The 13,880-nt window shown below is 43.4% G+C and overlaps 1 protein-coding gene across 1 annotated transcript in view; it reads left to right on the top strand.

Annotated features, from left to right (window-relative positions):
* Positions 1 to 348: 348 nt before the first annotated feature.
* ADPRH (ADP-ribosylarginine hydrolase) overlaps positions 349 to 13,880 on the top strand; it is a 28,065-nt gene continuing 14,533 nt past the window's right edge. The window contains exon 1 of the mRNA XM_029606178.1: positions 349 to 502. The gene's annotated coding sequence lies outside the window, so the exon portion shown is untranslated. The remainder of the gene's footprint in view (positions 503 to 13,880) is intronic.

The raw sequence follows: 13,880 nt of genomic DNA, 5'->3' as shown, positions 1-13,880 counted from the left end.
ATAAAGGTCAGTTATGAAAATAAGGTTTTGTTATGGTTATGAATGGAGGGTGGAAGGTAATTTGTGAGAAGTTACAGCATACCTCAGTTATGTGAAATGTTACTGAATGCTAAGTATATATTCCACTAGATGGGTATAGAATGCAACTATTGGGGGGATCGGGGGAAATGAAACTAAAAAAACAGGACAGTGCTTGAGGGTACTTGGTGTTTTCCATTTTTGCAGCAAAGAGGCCAGTTTAAAATTGACCCTTGACAATTAGCAGTTTATCGGCGATGGTTATATTCCTGCAGTCCAGTAGGTGGCAGCCAAGGATAGTAACATGTGACTGTCTGTGTCCCAGAAAACAGTGAATCCAGGAAGTGACTGTCTGTGTCAGAAAATAGTGAAACCGGGAAATGAGATCACTGTTCAATGGTTATTACCGTAGCAGTTACTGTGTTTACTGGCACAAGCGATCTTGTGGAGACAAGTTATTTAGCTTCTTTACAATCTAGTCAAGGTAAGCTCCAACCTTTATTTTCTTCTTTGTGTGGCAGTGTGATTTAAAAAAAAAAACCAAAAAAACCAAATAAAACCCAGCAGGGGTCTTTGAACAGAAAACACTGCGTGAGAAAGCTGCCGGGTTCTTATTGGTACAGTAATGTAGTGCAAGGTTCGCCGTGACTCCGGATGAGAGGTAGTGGTGCTTTTCTGTACTGAGCAATGAATGTAAGATTCCAGTGGTGCCAAGTACTGCAGCTTAAAAGGAGAATGAAAAAAAAGGTGCAGAGTTACTGTAAAATGAGAGGGTTTGCCAAACCTCCCATTATATTTAGCGTATTGGACCACTAGACTCAGAAATAAAATATAACAAGAGGCTGGACCATTTCGCTGCGTCGTCCGTGTAGGAGGCCATGGGGGTCAGGAGTAAGGCTGCCCAAACTTTTAGCAAGTAAATCTGGGACAACTGATTCCCAATTAGGGGAGCGCCCCCCTTAGAGTTCCTGGAGTGTATGTGTGTGTGACTACTGACTTTTGGACAGGATCTCAAGATTCATTGTATTGGCGAATTAGTATTATCTTTCAGAAAATTAAAATAGTTTTCCAGTCTTCAGTGTCTCTGGTTTTACTTTGTTCTTCTTCTTCTTCTTCCTCTTTACTCATCTTCTGTTCCAGAGGCTTGTTTTTATCTTGATTTTCTTTTTTTATTTTCCGTTCACTTCTGTATTTCTTTTCTGTCTGTTCAGTAAATTCTTCTTTCTTTTCTCTCTCTTCTCCTGACACTCCCCCTTTTCCTTGTTCTGTCACTATCCCCTCTTCTCCACTCTACTTTCCATCTCCTCCTCTTCCTCTTGATCTCTTATCCCCCCTTCATCCTGGGGGGCAGGAGAGCAGCAGCAGCAGGGGAATCAGGAAGAAGGGACAGGGAGGGGCAGTATCAGTCAGGAGACTGAAGTACTAGTGCTCCAGGAGAGAGGGGGTGCCAGCATGGCCTTTTGGCTAGGGCCTACAATGTTCAAGGGGCCTACTTTTGTTGGGCAAAATTAAAAAAAAAAAAAAGCTAAATATATCTATTTCTAACATGTATAAATAAAAATTTCAATTGTAATTGAAGAATTTGCTAACAAAAAACTCGTAAAGCCTTCTTAAATAAATAAAAAAATTTGGGGAAATTTAGAAAATTATTTCTCTTATTAAGTATCACATCAGAACCTTACATAGGGGCCTACTTTTCTTAGTTGGCACACGCCTAATTCCTGCTCTCTCCAGCTCTGAGTACTAGGAACGCAAAAAGGAGGGGAGGGAGAAAGGAAGGTAGCCTTGGGCAGGAGAGAAAGGGGACGTTGTCATCAGATAAAGACAATGCTCCCAGATACACCTATTCTGAAAAGAGGAGCTGGTGCCATTATTGCAAGGGTGGGAGCACCCTTTAAGGACAGTAGTTACTCAACTAATGGAAGGGGATCTCACCTTCAGGGTATTGGGAATTAACCAAAGTTTCTCCCCTTGAGGTATAGGGTCCTTACGGATTAGGATACCCTAAAAGGCAGCAAAGAAGGGAAAGAGTTAATAACAAAACTACCCTTGGATGCAGCAAGAGTGGAATGTCTTCCGTATTATCAGAGTCAAGACTTGGTCCCGGCAGGTCAAATGAGGCCTGGGGGAGCACCTTGTGACTTTGGATCTTGCAGGAGTTTACTCCCCTATTCACATCTGGATATTCCAAGAGAAAATATTAAGGTCTTGGATATTGGGAAAACAGTCTTAGTTTCAAACATGGCTTTCAGCCTAGGAGCAGAGTACTGGTAATAGCAGCCCTGCAGATGCAGGACACTTCAGAGCACCTGTACCTAAATGACTGGCTTAAAAGCCTAGTCAGCTCAAAGGCGTCCTCAGGCATCCAAAATAGTATTTCACCACTCCCACAATTAGACTGGGTAGTAAATAGCCTAACCAGTAGGCTCAACCCTTAAACTCCAGAAGGGATGTACCTAGAACCCTCTTACAGTGTGATGATCTCAATGGATGCCATCCGGAAGGGATAGGATGCACGCTGGCAGGGCCAGATGACCCAGGCTCATGGGGCAGTACAGAAAATGTCTTATTCAGCAATACAGTTCCTACTTTTCCTTTCCGAAAGGTGTCAGGTCATCTGCTACTGTCACATTTCCAAAAAATGCTACTTGCTACTATTTGCTAGCCTAGTGGGGATTACTGCTAATAGTCAAATTTACGGATAACTTTTGTTATGGAGAGGAGGGATTTGGGCTTTAAGAGTCCTATGACTGAACTGTTGTTGTCTAAATAAATGCAAAACAAACCTCTAAGCCAATATGGCCGTGGACATTCAGAATTATGAAATTGATGAAATGGCGTATTGGGGGGGAGAGATGAATTTATGTCCTGTGTTCCTACCAATCAATAAACAATCCAGGCTAGGTACCTTATCATGGGTAAATCTCGCTTACTTGATAATTTTCTTGAGTTTGCTAGACCGTTCCATTACGCTAGGGATTTCCCTCCTCCGCAGCTTGACAGAAATAGAGAACACACCTCTTTCATGACCTCACTGTGGGCTACAAAGAGGGTGTGGTCCTGGTCCAATCCCAGTAACCTACTGTCAAAGAAAGGTGACTACTAGAAATTCCTCTTAATGCCGCTTACTTTTTTTAAACAATTCCTACTATCGAGTACTATGAACTGCTGTGCGTGACGTCAAGAGGTAAGTCGAGTGAAAAGATAGAGAGGGGCTGAAGAGGGTAGATGCAATCAGGCATTCCTCCCATGCTGGCAATAGTGCCAGTGATTCTCTTTGCCCTTGTCTTCCTGGGTGGGAACTGGACTGGTCTAGCAAGGAAATTAGGATTGGGTGTGGTGGAGGGAGAGGAGAAGAGCATGTGGCCTTGCTCTCTTCCTTCCACCCACAGGGAGGCAAAATATTGGCCATGCTTTTGAATTCCAGGCTCCACATCCCTTTCCAAGGAGACTGAGGACAGTGAACAGTGCACACCAGTCTGCTCCCATCCGCCCAAAGCAGAGGTGAGCCAGCTGAGTGGCTTGATGAAGAGGCCTGTACTTTATTGGCTAAGGAGGAGGAGAGTTGATGGACAGGGTAATTTTGCAGGGAGAGGAGGGGCTTGAGGATCAGCAGGGATAGGGAAAGGACAATGTCAGAGCCGACTTTCTCAGCAGGAGGAACTTGGGCTCAGGAGAGTGGGAGCTAGTGGTTGGGGCTTTTCAGTTCATTGTGGAGCGCTGGGGCCGTCTGTACCTAGACTTGCTGGCGACCTCAATTTTTCAGCCACAGACAGGACCCAGAAGCACTGAGCATCAGTGCTCTCATTCAGGCGTGGTTGAGGGGAAGCCTGCTGTATGCTTTCTCGCCTTGGCCACTGATAGGCAGGATCATTTGGAAGATTGCAAGTCAAGCCGACACTATCCTTTTGATGGCTCCAGATTGGCCCTGGAGGCCATGGTATGCTGATCTGCAGAGACTGCTGGTGGGCAGTCCCCCTCAGGCCTAGTCTTCAGAAAGATCTGTTGCGGCAGGGACCCATTGTGCATGATGATCTGGGTCGACTTTGTCTTATGGTTTGGCCATTGAGAGGGCTAGGTTGTTGAAACGTGGCTATTCACCTGCCGTGATTTCCACTTTGTTTCAGGCCACAAAATTTTCTGCATCTCTGGCCTATGTTAGAGTTTGGAGAGTTTTCGAAGCCTGGTGTACAAAGTGAGGTTCTTAGCCTCTCAAGGTGGAAATTCTCTTAATTTTGGAATTCTTACAGCATGGATTGCCCTTAACACCTTGAAGGTTCAAATAGCAGCTCTCACTTGTGCAGGTCAGTGATGGTAGTGTGGGCTTGGCCCTGAGAAAGCCATGAGTAAACTGATTTACAATTACAATATAGTAAATCTCCTATACCAGAATAGAACAAAAACCAGCACAAACTGTAACAATCCTACATATGAAAACACTGTAAATATTACACCAGGTCCTAGAACACCAATACACCTCTTATTAGGAAAACAGAAAAAAACAGGTTGTTATAGATCCCTACACAAAAACTAAAAACTAGCAGAATCCCTCACCTCAATCACACTCTGTATTTGAGGGTCATGCAGAACACAGACAGACCCTCAAATACAGAATAAAGAGACCATAAATTTTAAATAGAAATGTGCTGACAAAAAAATGAATTGGAAACCGCAACAAGCCAGACTCTGTATGCAGTGTAACAATGAAAAAACAGAAACATCGCCATTCCTCATAAAGCATCAAATAAAATGAAGAAATATAAACATTAATCATAATAGTAAAACCATACTAATAAAAGAATAAATATTTCAAAACAGCTGAACAGAAGATCCAATAATTAAAAATTCATAAAACTTTTTCAAATACCAATAAGATACTTCAAAACAGCATACAAATCAAATAACACTCAATAATAAAAACTAATAAGGATTTTAAAAAATCCCTTGCTTTCCATACCTGGCAACTTTTGATTTCTAGGTGCCCTGAGATTGTCGAAAATTAGCAGAGGAAGAGTAGGGTGGTTGTTGTGCAAAAACTTTATCCTCTGTCTGTCCCATACTCAATCTTACACACACACACACACACACTTTCTGCCATGCTCAATCTCACCTACATCCACGCTCTCTGCCATGATCAATCACACACACATACACACCCTCTGCCATGTTCAATGCCACACAAACACACATTCTGCCATGCTAAACACCCATATGCACTCTTTGCCATGCTCAGTCATATGTACACATCCTCTACCATGCTCAAGCACACCTACACACACGCTGTCTGCAATGCTCAATCTTACTCATACCCAAACACACACATGCACACAATCTCTCACTCGTATATTCCTCTTTCTTAGCATCCAGTCAGATGAATCCAGAACAAGTGAGTTGTGCAACTCTACCAGCAGATGGAGATGGAGCACACTGACATCACAGTATATATACCCCTGCAGTGTCATCAGCCTGCCAGTATTCTCCGTCTCCAGCAGATGGTGGACATGCATCCCCTCACTGGGAATTTGCTTCATTTTAAAGAAAGGAGAATTAAGGAAATAAATTTGCCTCGCTCTCCTGCGGTGATTCTAAATGGTCCCTCCTACAGTTGAGAATTCCTGAGGTGATTTCCGTGGTCTTTCAGACGAGTGCCTTGGACCGTTAGCTGATTTTTCAGCTGGCGTGGACTTAGCTGCTTGAGCAGCTGAAAGGCAGCAGGTGCAGGAAACAAAGTGTGGCGGTGTCTGCACATGCCCTCTCCCCAAGCAGCTGAAGACTGTCTCTATACTCAGCCAGGTAAGGCTGAGCTCAGGTAAGTTTAAAAAAAAAAGATTTTACAAAGACTTGGAGGTATTTTTTTGTTGTATAGGGCTTCCTTCTTCCCTGGTCTCCGTGCTCGGCATGCTGATCCAACTTTCATCTTGTGGTGTGGGCAGCCTGGCGGGTTGAGCAGCCTCCTTAGGCTAGGCCCCACTCCGAGGCTTTTCGCTGCATGCCATGTGGTAGGCCGCAACTGCTTTTCACGCACTTTCTAAGGCTGCTCTCTACAGGATTGTCGGTCTGGCACGTGTGTCTAGCTGTGCATCCAGGTTGTGCACCCAGTTTTTTGATGCATAGTCGGGCCTTGTAATCTGTGCACTCACGTTAAGCAATGCCGTAGTGGCCGCACACTTACCTCTGCGCACAAGTGATACCGTGCACTTAAGGTATTTGTGTGCTTATTTTTTAGATGCCTAGGTAAGCACCTAAGTGTTGGCCGCATAATTTTTGGGCACCTAGTTGAGCGTGTATTAAAAAAAAAAAGGCTGTTATGATGATGTGTCAACAATCGAAGACTCCGTTCCTTGCCCTTAGCTTTGATGCTGAAAAAGCATTCGATAGGGTCGAGTGGTCTTACTTATTCCATATATTGCGCGAGATGGGGTTTGATGGGTTATTCTTTAAGGCCATCAGTCTTTTATATCAGGGCCCGGAAGCGGTCATCCTGGCTAATGGCTGTAAGTCTGAGGCTTTTAGTATTTCACGGGGTACGCGCCAGGGGTACCCCCTGTCCCCTTTATTGTTCATCCTCCAGTTAGAACCTTTACTAATATCTATTCAATTAACTAAAGAAATACAGAGAGTCTGGTTTTACTCCTCTCTCTTTAAATATGCGGCGTTTGCAGATGACATGTTTGTCTTTCTCACTGATCCGTCTCGTTTGATTCGCCATCTTCTTCAATTAATCTGGGCTTTTGGAGTCTTTTCGGGCTTATGCCTCAATATGCTTAAGTCCATGGCTTTAGCCTCTTCGCTAGACCTCCAACAGTCTACCAGAGTTAAAAAAAAAGTTAAAAACCTGGCTCTTCAGGCAAGCGTTCCAATCTCCAGAATGTAACTAAGCGCCCTACTCTGATTGAACTTGGAATATTTTGTTTTACAGTTAATAATATGCAACGTATATCCTGCTAATCATCTTCATTTTAATTCAATTTATGATTAATTCAAGTTTAACCTGCAAATTGTTAATGGTTCATTGTTATTTATTGATATTTATTGTTATTGTTATTGTTTAATGTTCTCTGTAAAAAAACCTCGGTCCTAACTCCCAGACCTGGGCAATTCTGTTTGTTTCATGTAAACCGGATTGATTTGTATTGTATACAGGAATTCCGGTATATAAAAATTAAAAATAAATAAATAAATAAACAGTCATGGGTGGATGATTTCCCCCTGGAATGGGCAGAAGACTCGTTTACTTATCTCGGGATTATTATCCCCCATACGTTGTCCCGTATTTACGCCCTTAATGTCCACCCTCTTCTACAGGCTACTAAGGATAGATTGCGTGGTTGGGCTTCCTTACCATTGTCGCTTGGGGGCCGGGTCCATTTATTTAAGATAATTATTTTACCTAAGTGGATCTACTTATTCCAGAATTTGCCCCTCACTCTACGTAGAGTGGACTTAACGCAGATAGATAAAGCACAGCGGAGTTTCTTTTGGCGTGGTAGGAAGGCAAGGGTCCCTTTGACCTGGCTGTGGGAACCATGGGGGAAGGGGGGTTTGGGGGTACTCGATTTGGAGCTGTATAATCTGGCCAGCAACCTCCGTCTAATCAGAGATTGGATACTGGGAACATCTATTTTTATTTGTCTTCTCACTGATAAAACTTCCACTAATCCCCTTGCTCTTACCTTTGTTTTGCAAGCAGAATCTCCTAAACTTCATACTTTCCTGGTGCAAAATGTTCTCACTAAGCCCCTTCATCAGTCGTGGCTTAAGCTGGTGCAGATCCTAAAGATGGATCGAATTTGTGCCTATCTTTTGCCTGTCCATGGGAATCTGGACTTTATCCCGGGCTCTCAGACCGCAACTTTCTGCCAGTGGGAGGGATTAGGCATCACGCAGTTGGGCCATGTGTTAACTCCGGAGGGTCGGATTACAGCCTTTTCTGACCTTCGTAAGCTTTATGCTTTACCCGCGACAGAGGTTCTCCCATATTTGCAAATCCAGCATTATATTGCCTCATTACCCCTGGCTTCCAGACAGGCCTCGACCTTTCATGCGGTAGTGGCAATCCTATTATTGGAACAGGCTAAGATTCCCTCTCTCTCAACCTATTATCGCCTGCTTAAGCAATTAACTATCTTGGACACGAGTTCCATCCTGCTGGACCGGTGGAATAGAGACGGGGTGTTTCTGATAAATGAATATATTTTTAAAGCATGTTTTAGGCAAATATCTCAAATCTCAGTCAATATGTAATACAGCAAAATGCAGTATAAATTTATCCGGCTCGGCTATATTTCCACTCAGGATGCTTTTCATTCCAAGATTTCCTCCTCACCTGCTTGTGAGCGTTGTAGCCATCTATCTGGCTCTTTGTCCCATGCCTTTTGGGTGTGCCCGCCTATCCAGTCTTTCTGGCATAAGGTGGTCCGATACATTGAATATGTCTTAGAGATTTGCATTCCATTTTCCCCTTTTTGGATGCTATTTGGCTGCATTTTGCCCTTGCATGTGAGAGTTTGGGGATCTCGCTTGTTTATTCATAAGACATGTTTAGTGGCCAAAAAGATCATCCTTTTATATTGGAGAGACACTGGCCCCCCGACATACTGGACTTGGCGTAATGGTTTACATTGTATGATGCAAATGGAAGCTGCTATTATGAGAAACCTGCCAAGACAACTGAAGAAGTTTCTTAATATTTGGAATCCCTATTTGCAGTGTCTTCCACATTGAGCCTGCAGCTTGATCTTAAATGAGTGACAGTTCGTGACACGGCGATTCCTTCATGTGAACTCTGATATCGAATGATTGATTTTGTTACAGCTTTTGGCTATAGGTACATGGACTGGGATGGGAGGGGGGTGGTGGGGGGGGGGGGGTGGAGGTTGATGTTACAGTCTGTGTTTTTGCTGTTTTTGTCTCTGTCAGAGGGTATCTCAGGAAACCGATGCTCTCTGTATTGTTTTTTAAAAAAAAAAGGTAAAACAGCTGACACATGCCTCCGGCCACTGCTCAGCACACTGTCAGCCATAATGGCGCCTGTACCTAAGAAGCCTAAGCGTCTTTCTCTTTGCACTGCTTGTCATATTTGGGTATCTCAGCCAGGAGTGCCCGCTGATTTGTGCCAGTGCTGTTTAGAAGCTCGGAGAGAATTGTCTTCCTCTGATTTCACTAAGCCTTGTTCTTCCCAACTGGATGTGGGTCTGGGTAAAGATGACTCAGGTGGGGCGCCTGATTTTGGAACTCCCCTAACTGGTTCCTCAGCAGGGGAAGTAGCCCAGTCATTTTACCTCAGGTACCTCCTGCTCTGGCTACCTCTACTTTTTCATGGGTAGAGTTTTTCCAGGGGTTGCAATTCTTTCTTCAGGCACAGTCCTCGGCCCTGTGCAATACTCCTCAAGCAGAGGTGCAGGTAAGAACCTTGCCTGGACCTTCTGTTAAGTGCCAGAATACTCCTAAAACGGCAGCGGGACCTCTGGATAGAGATCCAGATAGTACGGATGATGCCGGTGGCAGACCTCGGGGTTGTATTAGAAGGAGGAGAGATGTTTTTTCCCAAAATTATGCGAGAGTGGTGATGCCTTGGGATGGATGGCGCCTATGGCCGTGGCCATCTCGGCCATAGGCTAACTATGGCTCTGTGGGGGGACCACATGCATAAGTTTGGGTATTTACATTACACTTATTTGTTGCAGATATCCTACACAGGCTTTTCTCCCATTTTGTATCTATGGGAAAAACTCTTAGTGAATTAGGTACTTAGTTCCTCTAGATTGGGAACTTCTTTGGGGCAGAAGCAGACAGTTTAAGTTTGGGCTGTTGATGTCAGGGAGACTGGGCAGATGAAGGGGATTGAAGTTTCAGTATGCAACTCTTCCTCTCCCCCAGCACGCACAAAAGGGATAATTTTTCAAAGGATTTACGAGCGTAAAAGTAGCCTATGTTGTAGAAATTTTCAAAAGCCCAGTTACACAAGTAAAATGCATTTACACACACACAACCCAGTTTTAAGTGCGTAAATCCTTTTGAAAATTACCCCCAGAATGTCCAACTGGGCAACAGTGGCAAGCGCCAGTTATTGCATAAACTTAAGTTTACATAATTTAAATTATTTTAAAACATTTTAAAATTAAAATAATTCTAAACTTTGAAGTCACATAATAGACAACTTAAATTTAAAAATATTTTTCTGTTTTTTTTCTATATTTATTTATTTAAACCATTTGTAGCCCGCTGATCCACAAATTTCAGCAGGTAACAGAGGATGCAGACATAATTTAAAATCAATACAGTCAGCACAAGACTAATACCAATAGCACATACTAATAAACTAAAGTAACAGACAAAACAAAACAGTATTTATTGCAAGGCCTGACTCTGGTATCATAGAATGCAGTCAGAGGCATCTGTCTGCAAAAGCCATAGCAAACAGGTGTGTTTTAAGGTGTTTTCTACAATGATGCAAATCACTTTCATCTCTGACCTCTTCAGGCAATGCGTTCCAGAAGGTTGGACCAGCTGTGCTAAACATCTGTCCTCTAGATGAGGTAAAGCCGGCATGCTTCAAGGTCGGGACTTCCAGTAGATGCTGGGAGGAAGGACGGAGGTCATGAGCCAGGGTGTATTGGCGGACAGCACATTGGAGACATGGAAGTCTTAAAAATAAGGCCTTAAAAATAATAGAAACTTAAATCTGATCCTGCATTCCACAGAGAGCCAATGTAAGAACATCAGAACAGGGGAAATACGTACTTTACTTGGGGAACCAGAGATTAGCCATGCTCTGGAATTCTGAATTGGTTGCAGCACTTTCAGATGTGAATGTGGAATACTCAAGAACAAAGAGTTACAATAATCCAATGTAGACAGGACCAAGTATTAAGTGACTAATCAAAAATCGTGATTGCCAAGGAAAGGTTTGAGAGAGCAGAGCAATTGCGACTTAAAATAAGAAAATTGTACCAATGAACAAATCTGTGGGTGCAGAGGCAGAGAGGAGTCCAATAAGATTCCTAGATCACAGGTATAACCCTTGTGCCAAGGGGACACCTTTTCCAGACCCTGTTGTGGGGAAGACTCAGTCCACGGATAACCTATAAGGCTGAACAGGTTGAAGTCACTTCTAATACTGTCCAGAAAATCCAATGGCCACACCTTACTTGTGCTCCAATAAAATAAATATTTATTGTAATCCAAAGGGATAGAAATTGAAGAATTTGTAAGTTCAAATAACAGTTCAGACTCTTCTTAAAAGTTGTCGCCATCTTGAACAGATCACAAGACTCCCAGCTCATCACTTTATCTGTTACAGCTGTCTCATTGAGACCCCTGAACCTCAGGGAGTCCATACTTTCCGTGATCCTTTTGCTGCACTTCAGGGCGGTCTCTTGTCAATCAGCGCTCTCTTTTCTTTACTGGTGGGGAGCAGTGGTGGTATGTTGTTCTCTGTTACAGAAGGCACCACTCTGCACTCACTTCAGAAGCAATTCACATCCAGATACACTGCAGGAGCGGCATCAGAGTCTGCCCACCTTCACTCCTTCGGGCATAGTGTCAGTCCTCAGACCTGTGATGAAATAACCCGCTGAATTCCCCCTGAGTCTAAGTCCAAACACGAACCTTCAGTACTTAGTACTCACTGTTCAGCTTCAGCTCACAATCCAGTCTCTGCACACAGAAGCAGCTCCTAAGACTGTGCACCGCGCCCCGGTCCGCTGGAGCTGCAACTTAACTTTGTTTTAGTAAAGTAAGAACTTGTAATCCAGATCACTTGCACTTCTGTTCACTCCTCTGCTCTCTCCCTTATACTCCACGCTGGTCTCTTTGATTCAGTATTAACCTACACTAATACGTTCTCAGTAAATCACACGCACATTGTGAGTCCTCGGTAGTTCTTCTTGTTGAAACACTATTGTCCTCCTTTCTTCTCTGGCAAGTACTGTGCAGCGCTTCTGGATGAAACTTCTGTGTCTCCTCTCACCCCCTTGGCATGGTCCCTCCAGAGACTCCTAATGTCCTGACTCCTTCCTCAGACGACCAGCCCTGAACCCTGTGCACACACTCCTTAAGTACAAATGCATCTCATGCATCCATTGGCTGCTCACCACACACTGCACACACCTCCAAGGTAGGCCTTACATCACACCTCAGAGTTTTCCCTATTATAAAAAATAGGGTAAACTACCTTTGTAGAAAAAACACACAATACACATCCCTTATAGGAAGGGCTACCCACTATTTCCTCCTACTAGCCATCCTCCCTCAGATAAATTTTAGTTAACTTTGTTAACCAGAACTTTCTCATAGCAATAGAAAAAAGTGAACTTTTCAGCACCACCTTAACATTGACAGTAATTCTATAGCCCTAGTAAAGAAAGCTATAGTGCCATCTAGTGACTCCTAGGATTATATGGGCTTGATATTTAATGGGGATAGCTGGATTATTGAACACAAAACTTGAGGGGGAAACTGTCAGTGGCATCTTAGCCAATAGTACCATCTCTGCCTTGTTGATGATTAATGCCAGCCTATTATCAGTCAGCCAGCTTTTTACATTTGAAATTTAGTTTTTGAAGTGCTGAGTCAAAATTGGCAGAGATTGGGGAAAAAAACTGAATATCACCTCTAGGGATGACAACATGGAACCAAGTGGTGCGAGGGAAATATTAAACGGTATCGCAGGTAGAGAGGAGCCTTGCAGTATGCCAGTGGATGGGGGTCATCTTATGAAAAGCTGTCTCCAAGTCTGACTCTAAGTGAGCGTTCCAGTATAGCGTTGTTCTGTCTTCTTTTCATTGTTCCTCTTTCCTTCTCACTCTCTCATCCTTTCTCCATCTCCTCCTTTCCATCTGTCACTCTGATACTTATTCATTCTTTCATGTCGCTTCCCTCAATCTTTCTGTTCTCTGCTTCTTTCTTTTCACCATTGGCATCTTTTTATCTTGCCCTGCGCTCACCACATCTTGCAATCATCTCAACCCCATCCCCTTATCTGCTCTTACTCTTCCAGCTCTTCCTTCCCATCACCACGACCTTCTCGATGCTTAAGCTCCCTCTTTTGGCCAGTAACCCTCTTACCAGCTCTCCACCTTTCACTTACTCCTAGCCCAAATGCCCCCCCCTTTCCATCTTTTATCCGTCTTCTCTACGTTATCATTCCTTCTCAGCCCCCCTCTTCTGCCTGCTCTCACCATCTTCCCTAATATCCTCCCTCTCTCTTTCGCAGCTCTCTGTTCTTCCTTTTGCCTCTCCCCTTCTTCTTCCCAGTCACATCCTGCCATCTTTCTCTCATCTTTTTCGCAGTTCATCTTTCCATCTCTCTCTGTCCCTCTTCTTTTTCCAGGTCAGGGTATCTGTCTCTCTATGAGGCATCAACAGCAGTAGCAATATTACTGTATGTGCTACTGGGAAATGGACACAGTACACATGCTGACTATTTCCTTGGGTCTCTCTCTCCCTGATCCTCTACAAGCCAGGGCATTCAGTTTTTTAATCCAGATATGCATGCCACAGCAAGGGTATTAAGAGGGTATACCTGCAGGGTTTGGAAAAGGTGATTTATAGTATGAAAAAGTCACATAAAACAAGTGAAGAATTAAAACAAACATTACAAACAATATTAAAAAAACAAGATTTGAAAAAGAACCTGTAAACTTAAAACCTTAAGCAAGTAAAATCAGAATAAGGCAATGGAACAAAAAATAATAAAAGACCAAAGATCAAATGCTTGGAAAAAAAGACAAGTTTTCAAACACTTTCTGAATTTTCTCTCTCTATATAATAGTCTTAGGCTCATGTATCTCTCCCTTTGCTTAGCCAGTCAGTTTCAGTCTGTAGTTCAGGCACTTGATTTGCCTTTGCTTGGTTATTGC

This window comes from Rhinatrema bivittatum, chromosome 6 (genome assembly GCF_901001135.1).
Source record: "Rhinatrema bivittatum chromosome 6, aRhiBiv1.1, whole genome shotgun sequence".
Classification (NCBI taxonomy): Eukaryota; Metazoa; Chordata; class Amphibia; order Gymnophiona; family Rhinatrematidae; genus Rhinatrema; species Rhinatrema bivittatum.
This window is presented reverse-complemented; position numbering and strand designations above follow the sequence as displayed.